The following is a 10,708-nucleotide window of genomic DNA, read 5'->3' as shown; positions in this document are numbered from 1 at the left end:
AGGAGAAGCCCACAAACAGCGAGACAGATAACTGCATGCTGACTTGGTTTTCTTGCTTTTATTTTCTTCACAGCTCCATGCCTTTCTTTGATAATTGACACATTAATATGTGTGCCGCATCCCTTTTTTCCATATATTTAAATGATTTAACACATCATTTACAATTTAACGTTTGATTTGTGATGTTGAATTGAAGCAACTGTTGGCAGTTTCCTGCAACACTTTCCCAAAAAAGCTAATAAATACACTGTCTATATCATGTTGTTTGAAATTGTTATTCACTATCATGTTATTTTGTGAGCCAATGCTCCCCTCACTACACTTAATCATGCTTCGCAAAAGGTGTGGAGAAATAATACTCCTACTGTAGATATTAATGTTGAAGACACACTCCAGCCATCCTAATGTCCTGTTACTGTTTTCAAGAATTAAGCTCCTATTATCGCTGCTGCTCGTGTATTAATCACAGACTGTCCCAAAATAACCTGAGCCTAATTATTCTGCCACCAGTGATGGATGCCTGCTATGAAGATATCCTTTTCTACAAACGATAATCCTTATGTTCTGCCCAAACTGCAATGTTTGGACAAAGCCGTAGAGACAATAAAATGAGGGTTTGATGATGGCTTTGAAAAGGATTTTTTCCTTGATGAATGGCACTTTTATCTGCTGATGAAAAACAAAGCAGTGTCTTTAATTATACATAGGATTTTTGAAGTAATGAGTGATGTAATTTTAAAGTTAAAGAAATTACAGTTGCACACCTCTGCTGCATCTAGCTTCAAATACTCAGGCAAGATTAGATTTGTTTATCAAGAAGGCTGTACGATGTGACTTAAAGCTGTACCAGTGAATCAAATGACAATGTTAACACTGACATTGGGAAAGGGGTCGCTTGTAGTGATGAATCTACAGAGAATTATTATATATGCTCAGTACTGTGCAGTAGAGTTTCATTTCATTTTTTCACAGACTTTGCTGTTTTGGTTCATTCTGACCACTCATAGTGATTTATAGTGTCTTATAGTGCACTAAAAACCCACTGTACATTACCTGCTCAGCTCCAAATGCCAAAGTTAGTAACCAACTTGTGAACAGTACGAAGAATTTAGCAGCTAAGAGCCAGACATTTCCTACCAGAGTTTGGTAGAGACCAAAAACTGAGCTAAAAAAGCCTGAATATTGGACTTACATTCAAGTGGATGCAAACATGACTCCAAATGAATGATCATGGTTGGGGTTGGTGGTAAGAAACTGCTTGGTTATGGTTCAGAAAAGATCACAGATGTTGCTAAAAATCACCTGACTTTGAGTGGCACGAACACAGCAGTAGGAATGGGTTGGCGGTTAGGTTTGGGCACAAACGCCTACACTACTGGTGTTGTTTGTTGGTCTGGAACATTGGTCACCTGGGTCAAAGTCCAGTGTTTGTTGCATCGATCCACCTCCCCTCGCCCACCCTGAGCAGACTTGCATACTCTTTAAATTATGTCAATTCCTCTGAGTGTCTAGGGCCAGAGACATACTTGCTTATGTACTACATGTGTTAGCGAAGGATTCCACTGGATGGCACATCAGAGAGCCTAGACCATATAGAACTCAGATTTGCATTATGTTAACAATACACTCGCAACACTCTAGGAGGTATAATGTATTAATAATAATTCTTTTTTCATGTAATTCAAATTTTTGTTTATGTATTCAGTCAAATCTGAAGAAACCAACAGTGCTGTTACTGGTGCTCAACATATCCACAGGCACCTGGTGGCTATACATTCTTAAACCCATAATAGTAATTTAGCAACCAGTTACAGTTCCACAGACATATTACAAACAAAAAAACCTGCCCATGACCTCTTACAGCTTTCAACTTCATTGCTTACCCTCGCTAACATGTGTTTGTATGACACAATTTCTAACATAGATTCCTTCCATTTTTTAAAATCTGGAGGTGATGTACTCTTCGAAAATCTGAGGATCATTTGAGCAGCTGTGACGACCCCTACATTTATCACAACAAGGTTGTATTTTGATACATTTGGCAATTCTGTTTGATCCTCCATAAGGCATAGCCTTAGCCTTTCCATTGCTTCTTGCAAGGGACAATAAAGGTTTTCTGATTCTGATTCTGATTTAGGTGCCATCGTATCCAACCACTTCCCTATGTAGCCTAATCCATAACTTTCTCCCAAAATGGGTTGACCAGTTGACATTCCCAGATTGCAGTGCCATCATAGATGGTACATACAAAGCAGATCTTGACAGTGGTGTGTTTCTTTCTCTCGACCTGCCCACCGTTCATGGGTGTATTACGTCTTGTCACTTTAATTTCTGAGGACACGCATAACCAGCGCTCCAAATGGATACAGGTGATGCAAGGCAGCCATCATGTGCATGAGAATGCGTAGTTAAAAGCAAGTATACCTCTGGCTCAACAATGATGTGCATAGGTTTACATTGGAGTCAGATGTGTCTCACATAGATGCTAAATGGTGCACATCACTTATATAAGGCTGGGGACAATGCCCTGGTGGCACATTTCGATGTTGCAGGACTGAAACAGGGCTGGTTTGCTAACAGGTTTGCCATATCAATTTAAAAAGTGATGATTTGTCAGCGTTGCATTCTCAACTTGTTTCTGCTGCTCCCACGTGGCCAAAAATGTGAAGTTTAAATATTCCATCCAAATACTGACAACAATGCTTGTAGAAGCAGGAAAGAAATGAATGATACATGAATTGTGATGACTCTGAATAGTATAACAGCCATCAGTGGTAAGGTTTTATTCCTCTATAGAAATAAAGATTATGTTAACCCACAGCCAACCAAGCTGAAGCTTGTAAATGTAAATCGTCACATTGCTGTTATGTCACATACATTATGTGCAGCCTTAAAGCCATTTGCCAGTCCAGTGAAACAGAAAGAAGCTGATATCTAACTACAAGGAGGAACATGCCTTTCAACTCAAATGCGAGGCTTACTAGAGAGAAAGACATCAGATATGGCACAAGCCTAAAAAATTCCCCCGATAACCTTCACACTGCAATGCCCCTGAATAAATGTCAAATACTATCTGCTGTTTGCTCAGTGGAACCATTGCATCCAATCTGCCCAAATGGAAGTGAAGAGCTGTGAGAAATAAATCTTGAAATCACACTGTGTGAAGTTTCTAAAGAAGAGAGAAGACAAAACATTGGTAGATTTCTTCATTTTGACCGGGTCACATAATTGTGGGTATTATTTTGTCTATTTCAAAAAAAAAAAAAAAAAAAAAAATCAGGTTTATTATCTTCTGTTGCCGTATTCTGTCCATGTTTTCATCTATGTCTGTGTATGTGCAAAAGAAAAAAACCGATAAATTAGATCCATGTTATTACAATTATTGTATGTCCATATGACCAGCAAAGGATTGCTTGCCCAAGGATACACACTGACGTCAGGTCTATGAATATTCCATTAGGGCAAGCTGCAGTAGCCACTTTTTTTACATGGAAGGCTCCGGCAGCTCATAATGAAGTTAAGGTAATATCTGTGTCTGCTTTTATCAAGGACAGAGATATCAGAGTGTGTGAGGCAATGTATGCAGTACAGGAGATCAAACCATGAAGGCCTGCCCTTTGGGTAGCGGGCTTACCACGCTGCTTTTATCGATGCAGCCATTTTACATTGAGGTGATGCCGATCAAAAAGCTTTTACATAAAGGTGCAGACATTTTTTTCCCCTTTTTGGCCTCTGTATTCAGAAGCATAATTATTCACTGATAAAATGTAGTAAATAGTTTCAGACATGTATCTTGTATCTTGCATTCATACTCTCCCTCTACAAAGAGCCACAAATGGACCTTGAGACTTTTCAGGCCAGTGGTCTGTTTAAGAAGTAAAATAAGAACTTGACACATCAAGTGCGAATAATAGCAGTTAATTAAAAGTTTGCTCCTTTTTCCACTGTTTTGTCCACTGTATCTGTTAAATTCAGAACATCCCCTTTGGGCATTTATACACTTATGACAAATCCCTGTAATTTTCATTTTATGAAAAAAAATAATAAAAAAAAGATCATGAAAAGAAATTAACCTTTGAATGATTTGCTCTACTATCTAATCAAAATTCCATGTCAAAAACATTCAAATAATCACTGCATTCTCAATTTACTGAATGATCAAAACCTTAATGACCTGAAACTACATGTGTCCTTCTATCTCACAATGCTGCTTAATTGCACACATACATTTTTTTTTTATCTATTCTCAATCTTTTATCATTAAGATGCAATGAATAATGTTACAAAAATAACATAAACCCCTTGATATCACTTGGATTAATCTTTAGCTAAAACACATTTGTGAGCACACATACAGTCGCTGGAACCCCCTAGAAAATATAACTGGAGGCTGACTTTACTGTCTTTAAGAGGCTATAAGATGCTGCTGTGCACTCATTTGTTTAAAAGGTGAAGTGTGTAATATTTAGTGGGATTTTGTGGTGTCTAGCGATGAACTGCAGATTGCAACCAACCAGTTTTCATTGTTCAGGGGGTTTCTTTCTTCCCAGAGGTCTCTTCCTCTCACATCTCACGTTACAAATAAGTGCATCTACGATGCTTTTCAGCTTCTGGGAGACAGGCAGCCTGCCCACAACATTTTATTGTGTGCTCACCCCTTGTTTCTCATAAGTTAATGTGTGCTCGCCTTTTTTGAATCCAGACGTTCAGGAGATTTTTACCATGAGCCATATTATCTCCAGAGGTCTCCTTCTCTTCAAAACAATCAGCCATGTAAATCCAACACAGTTTGGCATGACGCTGCAGGTGGCTAGTCCAATGCATGCTAATGTGCAGTCACCTTTTTTCTCTGATAACATAAGATCCAGACGTCCAGACGCTGAATTATCCACAGAGGTCTCTGTCTCTCCAAAACAAACTGACCAGGGGTCTAATTTATAAAACAGTGCGTAAGATCCATACTAGAAAAATGCTTAAAATGGCATGTGCCAAAAAAATTTCAACAATTTCTACAATCAGGCTTCACCATCTGTGTCCAAAACGTTTGTAAGCATGGGTCAAAGTTTCTCCCATCAAGTTTGCTTTTACAGATCACGACTTTTGCCTGGGAAGTGGCATACGCCTCTTTCAGGCCTTGTTTTGTGTGTACGCAATGTTTATAAATGAGACCCCTGGTGATTTGCTCTAGAAACACTGAATACAGCAGGTTCACGTTACAAATCAGTGTATCTCCGCTGCAACTAATAGCAGCTGGGCTTCTTACTACGGTGGCTGACGCGGAAACATGAATGACCCTATGTGGAGCCGGTGTTTGGTTTGCCTGTTCTGGGCTACTGTAGAAATGTGGCTGTACAACATGGCGACCTCCATAAAGGAAGACCAGCTCCCTATATCGATATAAATGGCTCATTCTTAGGTAGGGAGACCACAACAATTTTTATTTTCAGTTCATTCTGCCAATATATCCCTCTAAATCCTACACACAGAACCTTTAAGCTTGCGCAAATGTGGTATCTTGTGAAACGAGACAAACTTATAAGGCATCCATTGGTATCAACCATATTGGCATAGCTTGTCCATTAGGGGTCTAAATAACACTCCCAAGTTATGCTAAATTTTGGTGAGGAAACAACTGGCATGGCTATTTTCAAAGGGGTCCCTTGAACTCTGACCTCAAGATATCGAAGTAAAAATGGGTTCGATTGGTACCCACAAGACTCGCCTAACCTCTAGAAGACCTGTTCCCAGTGAATGTGTTGTTCCTTACAATAACTGGACTCCTTCGAATTAAAGCTGTATGTTAGTCTATTTAAGGAAAAGGAGAACCAGCCTATATGAAGAACAATGAACCGCCTAACATATGGATACATAACACATTTAAACACGATTGTTGTAGAACTCAAAATGTCACCCTCACCAGTATTAGTCTATGCACATCAGATAATGAGTAATTTAGAAAATAAGAAACCAAAGTATATCAGTTTGGGATTCCTAAACACTCCATAGTTTTATACAGATTTTCAGTGGCCCATCAGGTCACCACTATGAAAAAATTCTGGGTCGGCAATGCATAAAGCATCCCAGTATTTCCTCACTCATAGTTTGCAGATCTTTTTCCTCTTGGTGTGCATGTATTGGAGTTTTTCCTCAACAGACTGTCTTTACTGAAGGGTCTTGCTTGTTTGATGTTGTATTGAGTGCATCTCATTGAGAACTCCCACATGACTGGAGACTTTGAAATTAATATACTGTATATTGAACAAAACCAATCATAACTCCACTGCTGATTAAAGAGCGCGATTCAACGTCACATGGTAGTATGGCTTTTCATAAGGGACTACACATAAGAACTTAGATGTAGTCGAGTAGTGAATCTGATACTCAACAGTGGAAAAATAAAGGGAGATGATGAGATAAAGGTCTCTGATGTAGTTACAGTATTGCAGCACTTTGCTCCCTGCCTACCCCTGCTTGCCTCAACCTTTTAACATGCTGTGTCACAGTGAATTCAGGTTCCAAGGTGTTGCAGTTCTCTCAAGCACAGCCCTGTGCTCCTCATTAAATAGCATAACCTTTGATTTATAGTCAGGAACCTCAGATCTGTACACTATCACTGCTATCTGCTTACAGTCAGCAGCAAGGTGTTCAGTTGAGAGGTCGCCCAATTACCTTCTACCTGTCGCAGCTATGCTCAATTCTCATTTGCTGTGATTGGAGGTGAGGAAACAGAGCTTTTGATGGTGCCTTACACACTGAGAGTTCTCCAAGGTTTAGATTTTTATAACTAATTATAGTAAACACAGAGATTTTTAATCATTACTTCCTAACAAAGAAAAAACAATTATGTGGTACTTCACCTTTTGACACATTAAAGCGACAGCACGTTTCTACAGTTATTTTAGATGGTAAGTGAAGAGCAGGTAAATCAGTTCATACTGTGTGTTTTCTTATACTACAGAGATCATTCATGGTTTAATTTCAGCTATTTCACACTGTGAGTGTCTCTGTTCTTATTTCAGTCAGAGTCAGATCTTAGATACTAATTGGTGTCACACCAAGAGACCACAACGTTCCCCAACTTTGGAATCAATAATCTGGCTACCGCTAAGATTTAGTTTAGATTTAACTTTTTTAATGAACACGTTTAAAGCACTGCTAGTTTCCAGCCTGTGGTCAATTTGTAGAGAGTTTTGTCCTCAAAGAACTGGATTGCAACCTCACATCCTGTCTGCAGTCTTAAGTCCAAAGTATTAGTTTAAGTGCATTGTGTGTGTGTGTGTGTGTGTGTGTGTGTGTGTGTGTGTGTGTGTATGTAGAGTAGCTCAGCCAAACTCAGGAGCATTCTTGGCTTTACTTGAGCTCACTTGAGCAGGTGAGAATACCATTTAATGAAGGGTGCGTGTCGCATACTAACAGCATAAGAAGCACCATAAGAAGCCCCATAAAATCTATATCTGTCTTCCTCCAAGTGAACTGTGAAACATAAATTCAAAATTTATCTCACTCAGTTTTATTTAAGAGATACATATTGCCTTCATTTTTTTTTTTGCCACGCTACGCTATAAACAACATGGCTATTTTTATGTGACACCATTATCTTATATGCTGTTTGCATTTTACTGTCTTTCATTTTCCCAACAGGACATCTAAGATTATAAAAACTGTGATTGTAAATTGCAAATCCTTTACAGTATTTCCACATAATTCTGTTGCCTTTGTGTCACTCTGTTCTACAGTACGTGTAATATTAATCCCCCTTACAGAAAGTGATATTGTTTATTTGCTTGTATCTGGTAAAAAAAAGGCAAGAGATGGTGGATGGTAACGCCCATGCTGAGATTTGATTCTCATTTGTTTTTACTTTGCCCACTCTCTAAATGCCACAAGATCTAATCAAGTGGGATGACAGGTTGCCAGAACTGTTTTTAGTAAACAAGGTCCTTGTGAATTAAAATGGCTTTAACTTTCAAGCACCGAAACCGAAAAACAGCAGAAACAGCTTGAACCTTATCAAAACAAATATAAATATAAGACAGCACAATATTTTTACTACCAAATGTTTCCTCAAAAAGGCATCCAGAAAAATTACAAATCTGCAAACAGTACATATTTAATGTACAATTATTATGGGGCAGCCACTGTCTGTGTGATAAATGCATAAAAAGCCCATCTGCTATGATGGACTATGAGGGCAAAGGCATTGTTCAGTTCATCTCCAACACATTCTCACTGCCATCTTGTCAAACACTAATGCTTGGTCAGTGGCCTTATTTATCAAACTATGACGCACTAGGTAACACTCCCGTGTTAGTTTTGGACATTCAGGGACGTCCAATTTATATTTGTTTTGTGCACTGTGTCTTTTCCAAACACAGTTCCATTTTCAAAGAAAGTCTATAGCTTCTGCTTAACTGCATACAGTCTCTTTCAAAATAAATTAAAATGTAGGTAAAAAATGAAGCGTAGCGTTAGTTCAGGCAGGACACGATGTCAAGCTCAGCTCACATCCCAGCTACATCAGCTGATCTCAAGCAGCTGATTGATGGAAGGGAGTCAGCTGATAGATCACATGATTCCTTTCTATGCAACCAATTGGCAAATCTCCTTCAGGGTGCCCTATTTAAACTGCTCTGGCCTGCCTATTGTTGCTGCTTCCTCTGCAAGCTGCTTTGCAACCCGCCTCCAACCCAGCTCCTCCTTTCCATGCTGTGTCTGACTAACCAGTGTCATTACCTCTGCCATGGAGGTTATGTTTTCGCCGGCGTTGGTCTGTTTGTTTGTCCGTTTGTTTGTTTTTCTGCAAAATAACTCAAAAAGTTATGAACGTATTTTGATGAAATTTTCAGGAAAGGTAGATAATGGGACAAGGAACAGATAATAAAATTTTGGTGGTGATCGGTGTGGATAAAATAATAAAATAGCGCTAAATAGCACTGTGTATTCACTGAGTTTTAGAATAGACTCATTCCATGACCAGACGTGCGCCACCAGTTGGCAGTGGCGAGTAGGCCTACTTGGGCTCGTCAGGAATACATAAAGTCTATCGTCGGACTGAATGGGGGTTAGGGTTAGGGGAAAGTGAAAAATACAAAAAAAACATATATTCTGTCTTGGTACAAAATAAAAATGAAATAAATACACCACAGTGTCTCCATGGTGAAGGCATATATAACCTAATAATGATAGTGATGCAAATAACCTAATTGTGATGCAGGCTGCACAATCTTATGCAGAGGCGGAGGAAATATCACCTACTTGGCGGAGGTCTGCACTCTCTGAGTGCTTTTCTTGTTTCTGTTTGTTGTTGATGCTGCTCTGTTCTGTTCCCGGGAGGTCTTTGCTGCTGCTGTCCCTGCCATAGGCTTTCCATGTAGGTGCATGGAAGGGCAGGGAGGTTTGCACTCTCTGCCCTTCCACGCGCAAGCGAGGAAAGCCTGGGTGACACAGTGTGCTGTCTCTGCCTTAAGCTTTCCATGTAGCTGTGTGGAAGAGATTTTCTGCACAGGTTTACAAAAAAGCAGAGAGGCCCCAGAACGGAGCCATACCGCCAAATTCAATACTGCAAAAGGAAACATTTTTCTTTCTTTCGATTTCTTTGAATAAAGTTTTCCTGACTGAAACATTTATTTTAGGTTTTCTTCCTTCACATGTGGTTAGGCTTAGAAAAATACATTATGTTTGGCTTACAATTACATTTGTTACTAACATAATATGATCTCACATGACATACATCACTAGCATAGTATGCCACACATACTGGCACACTAGGTTGTTTTTAAAATAACTTGATTGCCTTTGGTTTTACACAGGACATGAAAGGAAAGCTTCTGGGTAAGAGTCAGGAGTTGGTTTGACCCTTCCACCTCCCCTCCCACCTGCTCTATACAGAGTTTCTTGTTGTATTATATATTACGGTAGTGTCATGGAGCGTCAAAACAATTCCACTGACTGCTGTGTCTCATACTGCCCTTAAAGGATGCCTGTGTGTTTTGGGGTTGTTTTTTTACTGTAATTGTAATTTTACTCTTTTATTTGTTTTTTGTATGTGAGTGTGTCTTCATTATACACATCTTCACTGGGTTACTGCAATCTGCTCACGGTGCTGTATGAGTGACGAAATGACTGTTGGCGCACAGTAATAAAATGAAACATACGTGTATATATACATTAACGGGCTTAACATTTTTTACTGTATGTCTTGCCCTTCTGGATCTGACCCATAAAAGATGTTCTTCAGGCTGTTTGCTCCTGGATGCATTTCAGCTGCATCTTTCAGTGTCCCTCTCTTACATCTGATGGGACAGGTACGCTTCAATTTTAATCAATGCTGCATCTATGCCAGCCACATAACAGCTTGCTCGTCACTCATGTAACTGTTCCCTGAAACACCTTTTTAAGCTTCAAATTATTTTTCTTTGACATATGTGCAGCACACATCTGCTGCTGCTTTGGTGCTCAGGTGTCTCATTTACTTCACAGCCAGTATTGACAAGGTAGGAGGAGAACAGGGTGTGTGTGTGAGGACCTAAAGGATGCTTATTTCCATGTCCACATTTTCCAACATCACAAGTAGTTTCTCCACTTTGCAGTTATGTGTGAGGTGTATCAGTTCAAGGTCTTGCTGTTTTGAGTTTACTTAGTCTTTTCAGTAAGTACAAGGTCAGTGGCAGCAGCCTTGTAACCACATTCAGACATTCAAAGCATTAAT

Source organism: Epinephelus lanceolatus, chromosome 2 (genome assembly GCF_041903045.1).
Source record: "Epinephelus lanceolatus isolate andai-2023 chromosome 2, ASM4190304v1, whole genome shotgun sequence".
NCBI classification, from domain to species: Eukaryota; Metazoa; Chordata; class Actinopteri; order Perciformes; family Serranidae; genus Epinephelus; species Epinephelus lanceolatus.
The sequence above is the reverse complement of the archived record's forward strand: the minus strand, read 5'-3'. Positions refer to the sequence as shown.